Source organism: Panthera tigris, chromosome X (genome assembly GCF_018350195.1).
Source record: "Panthera tigris isolate Pti1 chromosome X, P.tigris_Pti1_mat1.1, whole genome shotgun sequence".
Classification (NCBI taxonomy): Eukaryota; Metazoa; Chordata; class Mammalia; order Carnivora; family Felidae; genus Panthera; species Panthera tigris.
The window spans coordinates 56,017,231-56,032,754 of NC_056677.1; positions in this window are offsets into that span (position 1 = coordinate 56,017,231).

Below are 15,524 nucleotides of genomic sequence, written 5' to 3' on the forward strand. Positions count from 1 at the left end.
AATAAAAAACATGTATGTAAAGAGATACATCTCTTCCATCATGTCATTCCTCTTCTTAGAAATTTTCCCCAGGTTTTGAGGCTCTAAATCAGCAAATTTCAGTTTCTTTCCATGGGACTGCTTGGGACGTGGGAAGGAGCATAAACTGTGGAGCCTGGATTTCAACCCAGGTTCTGCCGTTTATTAGTTGTGTGATCTCAGGCATGTCCCCCTGCATCTTGCTGCACTACTGCTAATCTAGACCTAATATTGCAGCCTGTATCTGGACTCATGAGCTCCTGACTGGCTTCCCTGTCTGCTTTTCTGCTCCTCTAGAATCCATTCTTCATGCTGTAGCCAGAATGAGCTGGTTGACTATGAGGAAGTTCATGTGACAACCCTACTCTAGGTCCTTCAAAGTCCTTACCATGGCCTGTGAGGATTGCATGATCAAACCTCTGTTTACCTCTCTGGCTTCATCTCAGGCCACCAAGCTCCACCACACTGACCTCCTTAATGTTGCTTGGAAAAACTGACCTCATTTCTACCTCAGAGCCTTTGTACTTGCTGTTCCAATCACCTTAGTCCTCTGACCGCAACCAGTTGCATTGCTGGTTCCTTCTCATTCTTAAATGTCACCTCCTCAGAGACATGTTCCCTGGCCATCTTAAACAGCAGTACCCTCTTTGTTCTCAATTTAAATAGTCTTTTTGTTTCTTTCCAAACACCGGGATTGGGATTATTTTTTATTAACTTAAAAAATGTGTATATTGTCTCTCCTTGTTCAAATGTAAACATCATTAGGGCAGTGAATTTGTTTTCATCACTACTATGTCTCAGAGAGTGTTTGGCACATAGTAGGTACTCAATACAGATTTGTCAGACAGATGGGTGGGTGGATGGTTAGAGCAATGAATGAATGAACACTTCTTAAAGCTTTTGGGAAGATTAAATGAGCTAATGCACGTTAAATGCCTGGCACAGAGCCCAGCAAAGAGCACAGCTCAATAGCTAATAGTTGAATCTGCATGTGACCTGCTGGCTGGCACCCAGCTGTTTCCTGAGCTGGCCCCAACCTAGCCAGCCAGTCCTCCACCTCACCACCCTGCTCCCCACAAGGCCCAGCTCCTACTACCCTGTAAACAAACCCGTTTGCTCCCATCAGCAGTGGTGTGCCAGAGTTGAGAGCCAGTAGTTAAATATTCAAGAATCTTACAGATTGTTAAACTATTGGTAGCTTAAGAGTGGCCATGGTGGGAGTATTTACACCACAAATACTGGCAAACGTTACAAATCAGGGCACCCCACACACAAAGAGATAGTTTACCAGTACACCACCACTAAACTTCACCCCTGCTGTCCCCCAACCCTATCAAAATGCCCTGCCCTATGTCCTCTGCCTGAGTCAAGCCTGCCAGCCTTCAAGGCGCAGATCAAGCACTCCCTGCCCCCTCCCTCCAAGAAGCCATGCAGCCTCTCTGTTCTCACTCCTGCAGACAGCCTCAGTGCCACAGGCTAGGGTGCATAACATCATTTCTATATATCGATTTTTATCTTCTTTTTCTCCAAGTGAACATGATAATATTATCCCTAAAGCTTACATTTAAAACCATGAAAACAGGGATATGGTTGATTTTTTTTTTTCTTCTAGTCCCTCATGATGCCTAGCACAAGATCTGGAACTATGGAGGTATTCAGTAAAGACTTACAACAGCAAGCTGGTAGAGTGGCAGGAGTCTAAGACAGGCAAACAGGAGCTCTGCACTTCAGCTTACCTGAGTCACTGACTTGCACTGTGACCTGCACCGGTTCCTTTCTCTTTTCAGGCTTCAGTTTACCCATGTAAAATGATATTGATGATTTTGAAGCCTCCCTCAAGCTTCAAGACTCAAAGGGCTTGTTCGTTGACCGATATGCAAATGAGTGCTTATTATTTTATGCATAAACTCTTAGGTACTTTCAAAGAAACCATTATTAGTACCCATGCCACCTCACTCACCACAATAGAAAACTTGGAAGGGCCTTTAGGGAGGATGGAACCCAAGGCCTGCATTACAGAAATAATGGTAGCTAGGATTCACTGAGCACTTATCATGTGCCAGGTAGTATTGTAAACACTTTACATTGATTAATTTAACCTTCACAACAACAATTCCAAAAGGTAGATACTATTATCACTGCCCATGTTACAGATGAGGAAGCCAGGGTTCGGAGAAGTGAAACAACTTGCCCAAGTCACATAGCTGGGAAGTAATAGAATTGAGGCTTGAACTAGGAAGCCTGATTCTAAATCCCACACACCTAACTGTACTACCTTGTATGGGTTCTCAGAGGCAGTGGCTGCTTCTTAGAGGCTTAGGGCCACCAGACAGACAGCCAGTTTTTCCACCCACAGGTCCCATTTTAGCCCAAGCTTCGCCAATAGGCAGAATACCTTAGAGGAAATGCCACATCTTGCTTCCTCAGCTTCCTAGCTACATGACCTTGGGCAAGCCCCTCTGCTTCTCTGAGCCTCAGTTGTTCCATCTGTTTCACTCAGGGCTCTTGTGAGGGTTGAGAGAGGAAGGAAATTAGCATGTATTTATTGTCTCTGTGTGTATTTAAATTGCAGCCTAGAGAGCTAAATTACTTCTCCCAAATTACAGAAGTGAAAACATATTCAGAAAGGGTAATAACCTCCTTAAAGGCATGCAGTCGAGTGGGGCAGAAACTGGATTCAAACCTAAGGCTTGGTGTTCTTTTTGCTTAAACTTTTTATTTTTAGAACAGTGATTCAGGGGCGCTTGGGTGGCTTGGTCGGTTAAGCATCCAACTCTTGATCTCATCTCAGGTCATGGTATCACAGTTTGCACAGTATTGCACCAAGTGTGGAGCCTGCTTGGGATTCTGTCTGTTCCTCTCTCTCTGCCCCTCCCCAACTCGTGCATGTGCTCTCTCCCTCTCTCAATAAATAAACAAACAAGCAAACATTTTTAATCAAAAAAAAAAGATTCACAGAAACACAGAGATGTTACAGACAGTTCCACTATACTCCACACCCAATCTCCCCATCATTAACATCTTACATTAGTAAAGCACACTTGTCACAATTAACAAATGGATATTGATACAACAGTGTGAAAGTTAGATTTCCTTAGTTTTAACCTGATGCCCTTTATCTGTTCAAGGATCCCATCCAGGACACCACATTAAGTCTAGTGATCGTGTCTCCTCAGCTCCTCTTGGCTATGGCAGTTTCTCAGATTTTCCTTGTTTTCGAGGCCCTTCCCAGTTTTGAGAAGTGCTGGTTGGGTATTTTTTTAGAATGTTCCTAAACTGGGGTTTGTATGACATTTTTCTCAAGGTTACACTGGGGTTTGGGGTTTGGGGGAGGAAGCACACAGAGGTAAAGTGCCCTTCTCACATCACACCAAAGATACATGCTGTCAGCATGACCTATCACCACTGATGTTGACTGTGACAACATAGCTGAGGCGTGTTTGTCAGGTCTCCCCACTGGAAAGTTACTCTTTGCTTTTGCCCCTTTCCATGCTGTACTCTGTGGAAAGAAGCCACTGTGCACAGCCCAGGGGAAAGGGGAGATATGTGCCACTTCCCTGTGAGAGGAGGATCCACAGAGATTATGTGCAATTCTTCTAAATGGGAGATTTGCCTCTTATCCCTCATGTATTTATTTATTCAACACTTATACCACTACAGACTCATGAATATTTGTTTTATACTTTGGATTATATTCCAATATTACATTATTCCCTTGCTCCAATGGTTCCAGGTTTGGCCTCTGGGAGCTCTTTCAGTCGGCCCCGTGTCCCTTTGACATACCCCCCATCATGGTGGGTCACATCATCTCAGCACTTCCTTCCTTTCTGGCACTACAAGATGCTCCAGGCTCATCTTGTCTATTTCCTGGTCCAGCCCAGGAGTCAACCACTTCTGCAAGGAACTCTAGTTCCTTTTATTGGAAAATGGGATTTGAAACAAAGATCTGAGCACCAAGTGTGTTTGTTGCTACTGGGGCCTCTCAACTAATGAAAAGATGTGCATATACTAACCAGGGTTCAGACAGATATCTGTAAGTGCTTCTCGGTATAACCATTTGTATCTATATTAAGCTAAACATGAGCTTGCACTGATAGCTCTCATTCTAATCCATTAGCACATGGATCACTCCAGCCTTCTTTCTTGCTTATCTGTACACTCCCGTTCCAACAGTGAGCATCTTGGCTCCCATCATCCACCAACCGACTTCATGCTCTTTTCACAGCCCTCCTCCTTCATTCCTGCCAGGTTTCCAAGGCCTATCTAGCAGCTTCTGTGGGGAATAGCTGTGTTCATCTTTCCGGGGTTCTGGGCGGCCTTAGGTAGTGGTGGTGATTTTACAGACCACGTTAACTCTTGCCATGCAGGCCCTTTCTGGTTCGGTTTCTATAGGTGGCTCTGAGGGTAGCCTCTCCCAGGCCTTCATACAGCCCAGGAGGGCTTGCCCCAGCACCTGTCTGTGGGAAACTCAGCCTTTAGACCTGCAGGAACTCAGTGCTGGTGTGACAGCAGCCTCTCCTCCACTGCCTGGGCTACTAGTCTCACTGGCCCTTGCCCCTCACCCTTCCCCTTAGCCAGCTGCGGGGTCTCTTGCTCAGCTCTGCTCAGACCAGCATTTACTGGGCAGTGGGCTGGGCCAAGATGTGATGGAGGATGAAGAGAAAATTGGAATTCTAGGCATGGGCAATCCACAGCATGGAGGGGCTAAGGCTCTTTTGGCCAGAATTCAAATTAGTTCGGCTCAGTGGCTGTCACCTTGGAACAGTATGCTGTACAACCCCGCTCAAGCAGGGCCTCTGCCCCAGCCCCATGCCTCAGGGGCCCCTGTGCTTTGAAGAGCCTTCTTTCAAACATGTTCATGTCCCCTCTGATGCTGAGTAGAGTACAGACCAGGGCCAGTACTGCCTCCTGGGTAGAGTGCTCTGAGCCCAAACACGGACCTGTGTAGACCCCAGTCCCTGTTTATTCTCTCTGGGACACTCTCTTACTGGCTACTCTATGCATAGAGTCAACCAGATGCCCTGAGGAGCTTCTGGACTGCACCTATGGTGTCTTCCTGGGGTCCTGGGGCTGAGCCCAGTTCCAGGAGGACAATCTGGCAGGCAGATAACTCCTGCTGGCTGGTATAGTACTTTTTTTTGTAGGATCATGAGAAAGATTAGGTTGCCAAAATGGTGCTAACATGCTGATTTGGGGTAACTCAAATTATTTATATAGACAGGGGCCTCATAAATACACACACACACATGCATATATGTGAATAATGTGTATCTATAGATGTATATAGCATGTGTGTATATATATATATACTTTTTTTTTCCTGCATTTTTGTTTTTGTTTCTGTTTTGGTCCAGGGCCTACATACTCTAGAGGCTTATGGAGTTAAAACAGAATTTCCAAGCCTCAAGGGAGTTTTTGAAGCCATTTAGCCCAAAGCATTCCTGGTGTATATGCATCATTACCCACCACTTCTTGCTCCAGAATCTTCTCTGGGCCCCTCTGAACTGCTGGGGATGGAGAGAGACATAAGTCCCTGTCCTTGTCCATCAGGGTCTCTCAGTCTAATGGGGGACACAGGCACAGAAACTGTCACTTTGAGTAATATAATAAAAAGAATAGTAACAACAACAACAACAATAATAATAATAATAATAGTTGCCACTTATTGAGCTTTTACTAAGTGCTGGCTCTTTGAGCCATGCTTTGCATTCATTGTCTAATTACTTGCTCTCAGTGAGTTCATGGAATGGGTGCTACTAGTATTCCTATTTTATAGAGGAGGCAACTGAGGCTCAGGGATGTAAAATGGCATATGTGTGAGAGCCTAGAGCATCCCTCAGCTCTGTCCAGCTCCACAGCCTGAGTTCTTTCACATTCTCAGACCTCAAGCCTGAAGAAATGGAGGCCAAGTGGGGTAAGGCGATTTGCCCAGAAAGAAAGGACTTGAATCCACTGCCCTCTGCCCTCAGCCCTGCAGAGAAGCCATAATGCTTTGCCAGAAAGACAGTGGCATGTGTCCACGATCCTGGTTGTCTTCTCCTACCATAGTCTCATCTCCTGGCACAGCCCAAGCCCCAGACTGAGCTGGGCAGGCCATGTGGCTAGCACATCTCCCTTTCAGCTCTGCCAAGCCTGCAGCTGGCCCACCCCTCACGTGCCCCCTCCAGCACCCAGCCCCCTCTCCTCGGCCAACAATGCAGCCCTCCTTCCGTTCAGCATTCCTGCCAGCTGGTGTGTGAACCCTGTGGAAGGAGACTAGGTTGCCATGGCAGCTGCAGAGGGCTGGTGTTGGGGGGGGGGCGTCACACTGGTGCAGGGCTCCTGACCTCCTTAGGAAGGGAGGCTGTGGCCCTGGGCCTAGTAAGTGCTTCAGCAGGTCACCTCAGAAGGCCTGCCCCCACCCTGCCCTGGCCTTCTGCCCACACCGGGTGTGCTTTAAGAGCTCTTGCCTCACAGAGAAAAAGATGAGCTAGGGAAGAAAAATGCCCAGGCCCTTCAGAGCTCAAGCCCAATATAGCAGAACTAATTTGAAATGTCACTTAGGGCAGTCTCGCTCCCAGCCAGCAAAAAGCTGGTTTATTTACATAGTTGGCAGTGGCGGGAGGCCAAGAACCCCACCATGCCAGGGTGTAGGGGATGGGTAGCTGGAGGCCCTGGCTGTGGCCCCTGGGCCTGGATCTTGCTCAGAATCACCATCTGGAAACCCCTGTAGGCAGAAGGGCCAGATCCAATAGACCCCACACATACCTCCCTTACTCCAGCCAGTGCTCCCCCTTCCGGGGCCCCGGGGCAGGGCAGAAACTTCCAGTGACTGCCTTGGCACTAATTCTGCACCAGACACTGTGCTGCATGCTTGACACAGTTTTCTCATTGAATTCTGCCAAACTCTAAGAGAAGGGGTGATTATTCTCATGTCCCAAGTAAGGAAACTGAGGCTGAAAGGATGCATGACTTTTTGGGCGAGTTAGCCAGTAAGAGGCAATTGAGATTCAAATCCTGGTCAATCTCACTGCTGAGCCCATGCTTTTCCCATGTATCCATACTCTGTATCTTGAGTCTTTGGCTTCCTCTAGACCGGCCACTACCAAGGATGTGGCTTGTGTGAGCCACTGTGTCTGTCAATTGATTGTTGATGGCCAGAGTCCCTATGGATCCTACTGGATTGCCCAGTGAGCCACTGATCTCTAGAGGCTGACAGGTCGGGGTGAGGTCAGGCCTCCAGCAAGAGAATGGAGGTTCTTCTTGGTGCCCACCTTTGTGGTTCACTGGGGGAGAACACCCAAGTCCCTGAGATGGGGCACATGGAACTGATAGTCCTGTGTACACTTCACTCTGTTATGTGCCAAACATACACTGAGCATCTAGATGTGTCTAAAACTCTGCTGGGTGTTGAGAGTATAAGGATGAGAAAGACATTGTCCCTGTCTTCACAGAGCTCCCACTCTCCACAATAACACACCAAATGTTAACATTGAGTGGTCTATGCCAGGTAATGTTTTATTAAGCAGCTCATGTGGATGAATTTATATAAGCTCTTTAGCAATGCTATGAGATAGTTCCTTTTATTATCCCCATTTCACAGATGAGGAAACAGAGCCATCGGGAGATAAAGTATCTTGTCCAGGGTCACACAACTAGCAAGTGACAAAGGTGGGGTTTGAACCCAGGTAGACTGCCTTTAGAACCCATCCTCCCAATTTAGCATTATCTAGAATAAAAGGAAGAGGGCTGAACACTGCAGCAAGAAGATTTGGGATGAGATGTAGAGCAGGCTTGCCAAGGGCACTTTGTTGGGCAAGTACAGGAGGATTTTCCAAGCCAGAGACCTTTCATAGGGCACCTCTCCAGAGTGTTGGCTCCAGGGAAGGAGGTCAGGGCAGCCCAAGTTATCCTTAAAGAAGTCTGACCACTGTCAGATTTTGTCTCTATGGTTCTTTGGCTCCCTGTTTTGGTTGCTTCTTGGAGCCCAGAGACTCAGTCAACCAGGGGTTAAGGCTCTGATGAAGCACACTGGAGAAGGGCCTGCTGTCTGTGCCAGGGCCCCAGGAAGAGGATGTGGCTGGGATCAACTGGAAATCATTAAGGATGCTGGTGGGGCAGACTGAGGTAATAAGGAATGTGAAGAAGGCCCAGAACATAGGCTGAGGTGTGGTGGGTGGCCAGTCAGCAGACTCTGGGTTGGGGGGAAGCAAACATAGGGTCAGGCAAGGAATGGGATTTGCTTGGCCAGAGTGGAGACCCTGCTCTCTAAGTTGTCCTTCCTGAGGTAAAGGCAACAAACCTGTGGAGAGAAGAATCAGAGTAGAAACAGAGACTTGGGCTAGTGGGTGACAAGAAGGCTGGACATCTCTTAGGACTGAGACCACTTGGAGAGATAAGAGGTCCACATCCACACTCCACTTTCTTGTGTGCCCTTCTGGGATTTTTCAAAGCAGCCCAAAGAGGAAGAGAGACCTCAGTGGAACTAAGGGCTAAGATGTCTCCTACCCCTGCCTCCAGCTCTACCCCAGAGCCTACCAGCCATGCATTCTGTCATCAGAAAGAACACTGTATTTGTCTTTGTAAGTGCTACAAGCTCTGGAGAGTTTTATCCAGTAAAGTGCTTCTTGACCTAGAAACCCAAGGAGGAATAGGAAGGGGAGTGACTGCTGTGTGGGTAGAAGGCCCCAACCAAGCTCCTAAGGCAGTTGGTTCAGAACTGGCACTGAGACTGCCTTGAGGAAAGGAGGCCACTCTAGATGGCATGTTGGTGACAACGTTGCTGGCTTCAGGGGCCTGATTTGGGGAGGAGGGGAGAAGCTCATTTCCAGCCTGAGCCCAACCAGAGGTGCAATGGGTTCCATAGAGCAGTGAGACTGTGCAACATGTCACCAGAGGTCACTGAGAACCAGGAGAGGCTCCATGGATAATTGGTGCTGATCCTAGGGTTCCTCTAACCTCTTTGGCTGACTCAGAACCCCAAAGACCTGTCAACACCCTTGGGACAAGCACCCTACAGTGCATGCTGCAGGCCCAGCAGCACCTTGGCTGGCCTTTGACAAGCAGATGGCCAGCAGAAGGAGTGAGGACACCTTGGAGATCCAAAGCACCAGTAGGAAAGGAGTACGCAGGGAACACATAGCTGGAGCAACCTTCAACATTCACAGAAATGTCATCTAGTTGCCTCCAAGCTTGTGGGATGAATTCTTCAGGCCCCTGTCTCCTTTGATTCTACTCCCCTACCACCTCTCTCCTTATAGTCTTACAATGACTCTCCATTCTCCCCAATGATCCTCACCTGACATTCTCTCCTTCTACCTCCTTACACAGTAAGTCTTCCAACCCAGCGTTCAGACTAGCAACTTTGAAATGTGTGTTCCTATCCCTTGCCCATATCCCTTGCCCTATCATCCCCCTTATCCCTGCTGAGTGGGCAGCCAGGAGCCAACTGGGTCTCTGTGAATCCTGCATGGTCAGGGCAGACATGTTCCGATAGGGCTTCTCCACCTTAGCCTAGGCCTCCCATCTTGGGCTACTGGAGGGGAGACAAAGTGCAGTGAAGGAGGGGGACAGGGTAGAGCTGTTCAGCTATACCCCAACTCCCAGCAGCCTTAGCAATGAGGACTCTCGGCCTTTCTGAGGCACATGCTGAAAAGCATGTGAGCACAGAGCAGGGTGCTGCCAAGCATAGTCTGGCAGACAGCAGACAGATGGACTGGGGTTCACCTTCTTATAGACTCTTCTCCCTTAGCTTCTCATAGAAGAACTCTTGCTTGCCCAGGTCCCAAGTTCCAGGTGAGTGCTGGGCACTGGGGGTAATTGCCAGAGCCCTCTGGTTTTCCCCATCTCTGGGTCTGTTGCTTAGAATCCCTGCCAGCTGCCTAATTGGGACAGGATCCCCACTCTCCTCCCCTCCTTACCCTCACATACAGTCACTCAATGAAAACACCAAGCCTTGCCCATCTCAACTCCTATCTTTCCTGTTTTTTGCCTTTCACTACCACTACTCCTATACCAAAACACCAACAACACTACCTGTCTTCTACTGTAAGCTTTAGCTATGCCAGGTTCTATGCTAAACATTTACATACATTTGCCTCACTTAATCTTCCCACCAACAACCCCCTGAGACCTGTACTATTATTGGCTCCATTTTACAGATGGGAGAGACTGAAGCCCAGAGCAGTGAAGTCCCTTGGCCAAGAGCTTATACCTAGTAGAAGGCAGAGCTGGGATTCCAATGCAAGCAGTCTGTTTCCAAAACACACACACACACACACACACACACACACAGATGGGACTCACTGTGCTCTGCCGCTCCTCCCCTGCCTTCCCTCTTGGCAGCTCTAACCTCTCTCTTGCTGGCTGCCAGAGTGGTTTCTCCAGTGCGCAGCGCCGACTATATCTGTTTGACTCCTGGTGCAGTGCCTTATTGTGGCTTTCTTTAAAGCATCCCCCCACCTCGTCCCTCCTCACTTCCATTGCCATTGTCCAGACTGCTAGCATCTCTTGCCTCCCAGCTTCTCCATTCAACTATAAGCTGCTTGAGAGCAGGGTCCAGTCTGCTTGATGACCAGCGAAGTGCCCAGGTGCACCAGATAAATAGTCACTGGGTCAACAGATGGAAGAATGGACAACCCGTCTCCTGTCTTACTCCTGCTGATGCCTTCCCAAAGCTACCACCAGAGGGATCTTTCCAAGCACAGTCCTAAGCATGTCACTTCTCTGCTCCAAACTCATCACTGACAGATTTGACCCACAGGTTCTACTTCTAGGAATTTATCCTACTGCTATGCATGCACAATCTAGAAATGACATATAAACAGATTATTTATCACAAAATTGTTTGTGATTGCAAATGATTGGAAATAACCTACAGGCCCATCAATTAGAGCCTTATTCACCTTGGACAACAAAAAAATGAGGAAGCACTTTAGGTACTAATGTGGAACAGTCTCCAAGATGCAATGTCTGGTAAAACAGCAAAATGCAGAATGGTAGCTATAATATATCATTAAATAAAATAAAGGAGGGAAAGAATATGTAAGTGTATTTGCTGTCTATGTTAACCTATTTGCCCTCTACCTTTAAATTGTTGCACTGTGAGACTATATTACCTATTGAAAAGCTATAAACGTTAGGGTTTGAAATATAATGATGTAAACCAACCACAATTTTTATCAGGGCAAATGAAAAGTCTCCTGTCAATTACATACCCAACTTTGTCCATGCTCTTTCCTCAACCTAAAGTACACTTTCCCTGCCTTCTAGCTTCTCTGAATGTCTACATCTGTACTGTCTGTTCCAGTCATCTTAAGTGGTATTCTGGAGTTCATTATTATCCATGCTTTCAGACACCCTGGGCTGGCCCTGAGATCCGAAGTGAATACTGGGGTGGACATTTGGGAGCTAACAGGCTAGCCCCAGGGATCCACACAGGACCAAAAGCTTCCCCTGTCCCAGCCACAACGCTACCCTGGAGCCTGCTCCATCCAGAGACTCTCAACTCAGGGTGCTTCCTCACACCTGATTCCATCTCAGCCACCAGGGGCCCTATGGCCATTTCCTAAGGTCACCCTGTCCAGCCCTCTGACTCAGGGCCCAACTGCTTAGCCCCCAGCTCTTGGAAAGACAGGAAGAGTGGGGACTATGTCAGAAGAAGGCAGAGATTGCAGTTGAGGGTGCAGAGGGGAATCAAAGCCCATGGGAAAGGGTACTCATTTACATAGAAAGACTATGATCTTTTGTGTGTATGTAGAGGAGAGGTTATGCAAGCAGGATCTCAAATCACAGTTGAGTTCAAAATCTAGCTCTGCCTTGTAAAAGCACTGAAAAATATTGACTTGCATATTTCAAGTGGGTGAATTGTAAGATATGTGAATTATATCTCAATAATGCTGTTATATCCACTTACAAGCTGTGTGAAACAAATAGCTTCACCTCTCTGTGCCTTAACTTTCACATCTATCAAAGGGAGGTGATAATAATAGTATCTGTCTTACAGAGTTTCTGTGAGAATTAAATGAACAAACTCATGCAAAGCATTTCATGTTATGCCCACAGTAAGTACTCATTAAATACTAACTGCCATTATTCCTGTGTGTCAGGTGTTGTACAAGCCATGCTGCATACAGTATTTCATTCAATTATTACAATGAACTTATAATAGCATGTGTATACTACCACCCCCATATGAGGGATGCAGAAATTTAGTCCAGAGAGACCCCACATTAATGTAGGTGTCTGTTGGCAGAGCTGGGATTGGATCCTTGAGTTCCTGCCCCTTCCCCCTTTTTACATGCCTCTCACTTACAGGACTTTTGGCTACATGTGGGGCAGAAGCCCTAAGCAAGCCTCCCCTCAGTGCCAGTGAGGTCTGGGAAGGTGTGACAGGCCTTCCTCTAGGGGACATGTATTTGCACTTGTGACCAACTTGGCAGTGGGGTTCCAGAGAGCCCTCAAGAATGGAGGCTGAATCTAGGGCTGAGTCAACCCCAGAGCAAGGACCATAGAGGATGTGGCCATTGGGCCATGCTAGCTAAGAAGACCCATGTTCTTGAATCCAATTCTCACTTTGGACAGATTCACCTGGTTTGTTTGTTTGTTTGTTTGTTTGTTTTAGCATTTCCGAGATCCCAGGAGTGGCTCTAGGTGACTTTCCATGGCTTGTCTGGGTGAATCCTCACAATGAGGTGGGTATTGCTTTCCCAATTTACAGTTAAGGAGCCTGAGGCTCAGAGAAGTGACCCACTCATGGCAGAGCCAGGAATCAAACCCTGGCTCACTTCCCTTACCAACTGATCCATTCATATTTCTTTATTCATTCATTTATCACCTATTAGATGCTGGGGATAAAATATGAATTAATTTCTGTTATGGGAAAATGTTGAGGGAAAACTGATGAGGGAGAAATGCAATGACAGCCAGGAGGGTGTGTGTGTGTGAAGTGTGTGTGTGTGTGGGGGGGATGCTGGCAGGCAGTGAATGCCTTCCAGACAAAGTGTTTCATGAAGGAAAAATACAATTTCACTGGGGTGAGGAAGGGAAAGAGGGGAAGATGTTTTAGGGAAGGAACAGCTCATCAAGGTTGGGAAGTCTTTGCACAATATGGATGTTTGGTGGGTGGTGAGAGACAGCATGTGGGGAAGCACAGAGGACATGGGAGACAGTGTGGGAGGTGAACTTGCAGCCTGTGCCTTCAAGGTCTTTTGTGTGAGTCCAACAGGTCTGGATTGCATTTGCTGAGCCCAGGGAGCCGCTGAGAGTTTTCAACATGGTCAGTTCCTGTGACAGTGGGGTGGGGGGCACATCTGACAGGCTGACTTGGAGGCAGGAGCCCAGACAGACCTCTGGAATAGGTCAAGGAAGAGGTGATAAATAACTATAGCTGTGGCCCAAGGGACAGAGAAGAGAGGACAAATCTCCCAAGACTGGCAGGTAGTAGATTAGACAGGAAGGATTCAATGCAAAGGATGCGTGGGGGTCAAGGATGATTCCCAGGCTCTGGCTTGGTCAACTGGATGGATGAGGCAGCCAGGCCCTGAGACAGAAACAGAGGAACAAACATGGTCATGGTGAGTTGCAGGTCATCCAGTTCTAGAATGATTGCATTCGGAGCCCAGCAGTGAGCTATGAGCTGGAGAGAGAGATTTGAGAGCCCTCAGCTGGTTTCTTCATTCTTGGTCCAGTGCTGTTCTTTCTGTTCTACCCAGCCTGCCTCAAATTTCCTTCTGCAAATGGAAGGTCCCAGTGACATAGACCATCTTAAGCAGCAGATAAGCCCCCATTGGCTTCGAGTTCTAGGTGCAGTCCAGCCAGGAGGCAGCAAGGTTTCTATAGGGTTTATACAAATGCAGCAAGGCTTAGAGTGGACAGACATTGGACAGAAAGTTAAGAGGTCACCTTCTCCAACTCAGTTCCAGGCAGGATTCCCTCTAAACCCAGATTTCGATGAGCCCTCCCTTCCGCACCCCCCATCAAACTCAGTCAAGGAAAGTGCTGGAAGGAAGAACTCTGGGTAGTGCTCAGAGAGGAACAACTGGAGTGTTATTTGCATATAATTTGCATAAGATGATCTGTTCTCTGGTACTTTTCAAGTAAAAATGTTATCATCCTTCCCTGGAGGGTCATTGCATGATTTTTCTTTCCTTTGTTCTTCCACACACACAAACTGCCCCAGGTCTGCCCTCTAGGCAGGCCTAATGGAGATGTTGAGCCAGAGAGGGCTGGGAAAGGAGGGCCTGCAGTGTCCAGCCAGTGCTCAGATCTAGGGCTCCCTCCCCAGGCAACAGTGTAAATCCAGCCTTCTACTGGCTCCCCTTAGGGCCTTTCACAGCAACCCCCAGTCCTCCACCTCCATCTTAGGCTGCTGCCTCCCTCCTCCTAACCCCTGGCTGCTGCCCTGCTCTGGGGTCTCCCGTGGGGAGCTATAGGCAGCTCACGGCATAGGCCTGGCTCAGGGGACATTTTCTAATAGGTGGATAATTGCCTCTGTTAATTGCAATTTGATTTTAGCAATTTTTCTCTAAGAGTCTGGAGGCCTTAGGCCCAGATATGGAGAGAAGGTTCAGGAGTGGAGCCTGCAACCTAGGGTCTCACTGCAGAACTTACCACCTACTGGGCCTCCCCTAGGCTCTGTCCCTATCAGGTAGGGGACTGAGGCTTGAGCTACATCTCACTCCCACAGCATGAGCTCCTTGAGAAGGACATGCTGCAGATGGCTTCAAATACCACTGGCCCCAAGGGACTGGTTTGGCAGTACTTCTGGAAGGAGCTAGCTGGCAGACACACCACAGGGTCAGAGCAGGAGCCCCGTCATACCTGGAGGGCTTCCCTCTGGAGCCAAGAGACATCTGAAGTTCTGTCCCATGACCATCCCTCTCCCTTAAACCTGTTTCTGGGGCTACCACAATCTCCTCCTCCTCACCACCCAGCCCTGTCCTCCAGGGACCTTCAGAGCACATGGCTTTTGGAGCCCAGCTGCCTGATAAACCTAGACCGAGTTCTTTTACTTCTCTGTGTTTCAGTTCCTTGCTCTTCAAGTGGGGAAATCATAGTGTCTATGTGGTGTTGTCATGAAGACCAAACAGTAAATGTGTGCCAAGTTCTTCACCTAGTGTCTGGCACATGCTAAGTTCTCTGTAAATAACAACTGTATTCTGGCTTTCATTATTATGCATGCTTTCAGGCACCCTGGGCTGGCCTTGAGACCTGCAGCCTCAGGTCCCTGGGGGCCCAGATAGAATCAGGTGGGAGTCTCTGGATGGAGCAGGCCCCAGGGTGGGTTTGGGGCTGGGAGGAGGGAGCTTTCGGCCTGAATCCTCCTGAGTGGGAGCTGGTTCTTGGAGGAAACGAGGAGGAAAAGGGAAAGGGGGAGGTTTGTGGATGCAGGTTGGGTTCTTGGCAAGGCACTTGGAGACAGGTGGACCTGGGTTCAAATTCCTCCTCCCACTTGGTAGCTATGTGCCTGGGGCCCGTCTCCACCTCTCCTAGCCTCAGTTTCTCCTCTGCACCAAGGACGTTGTTCC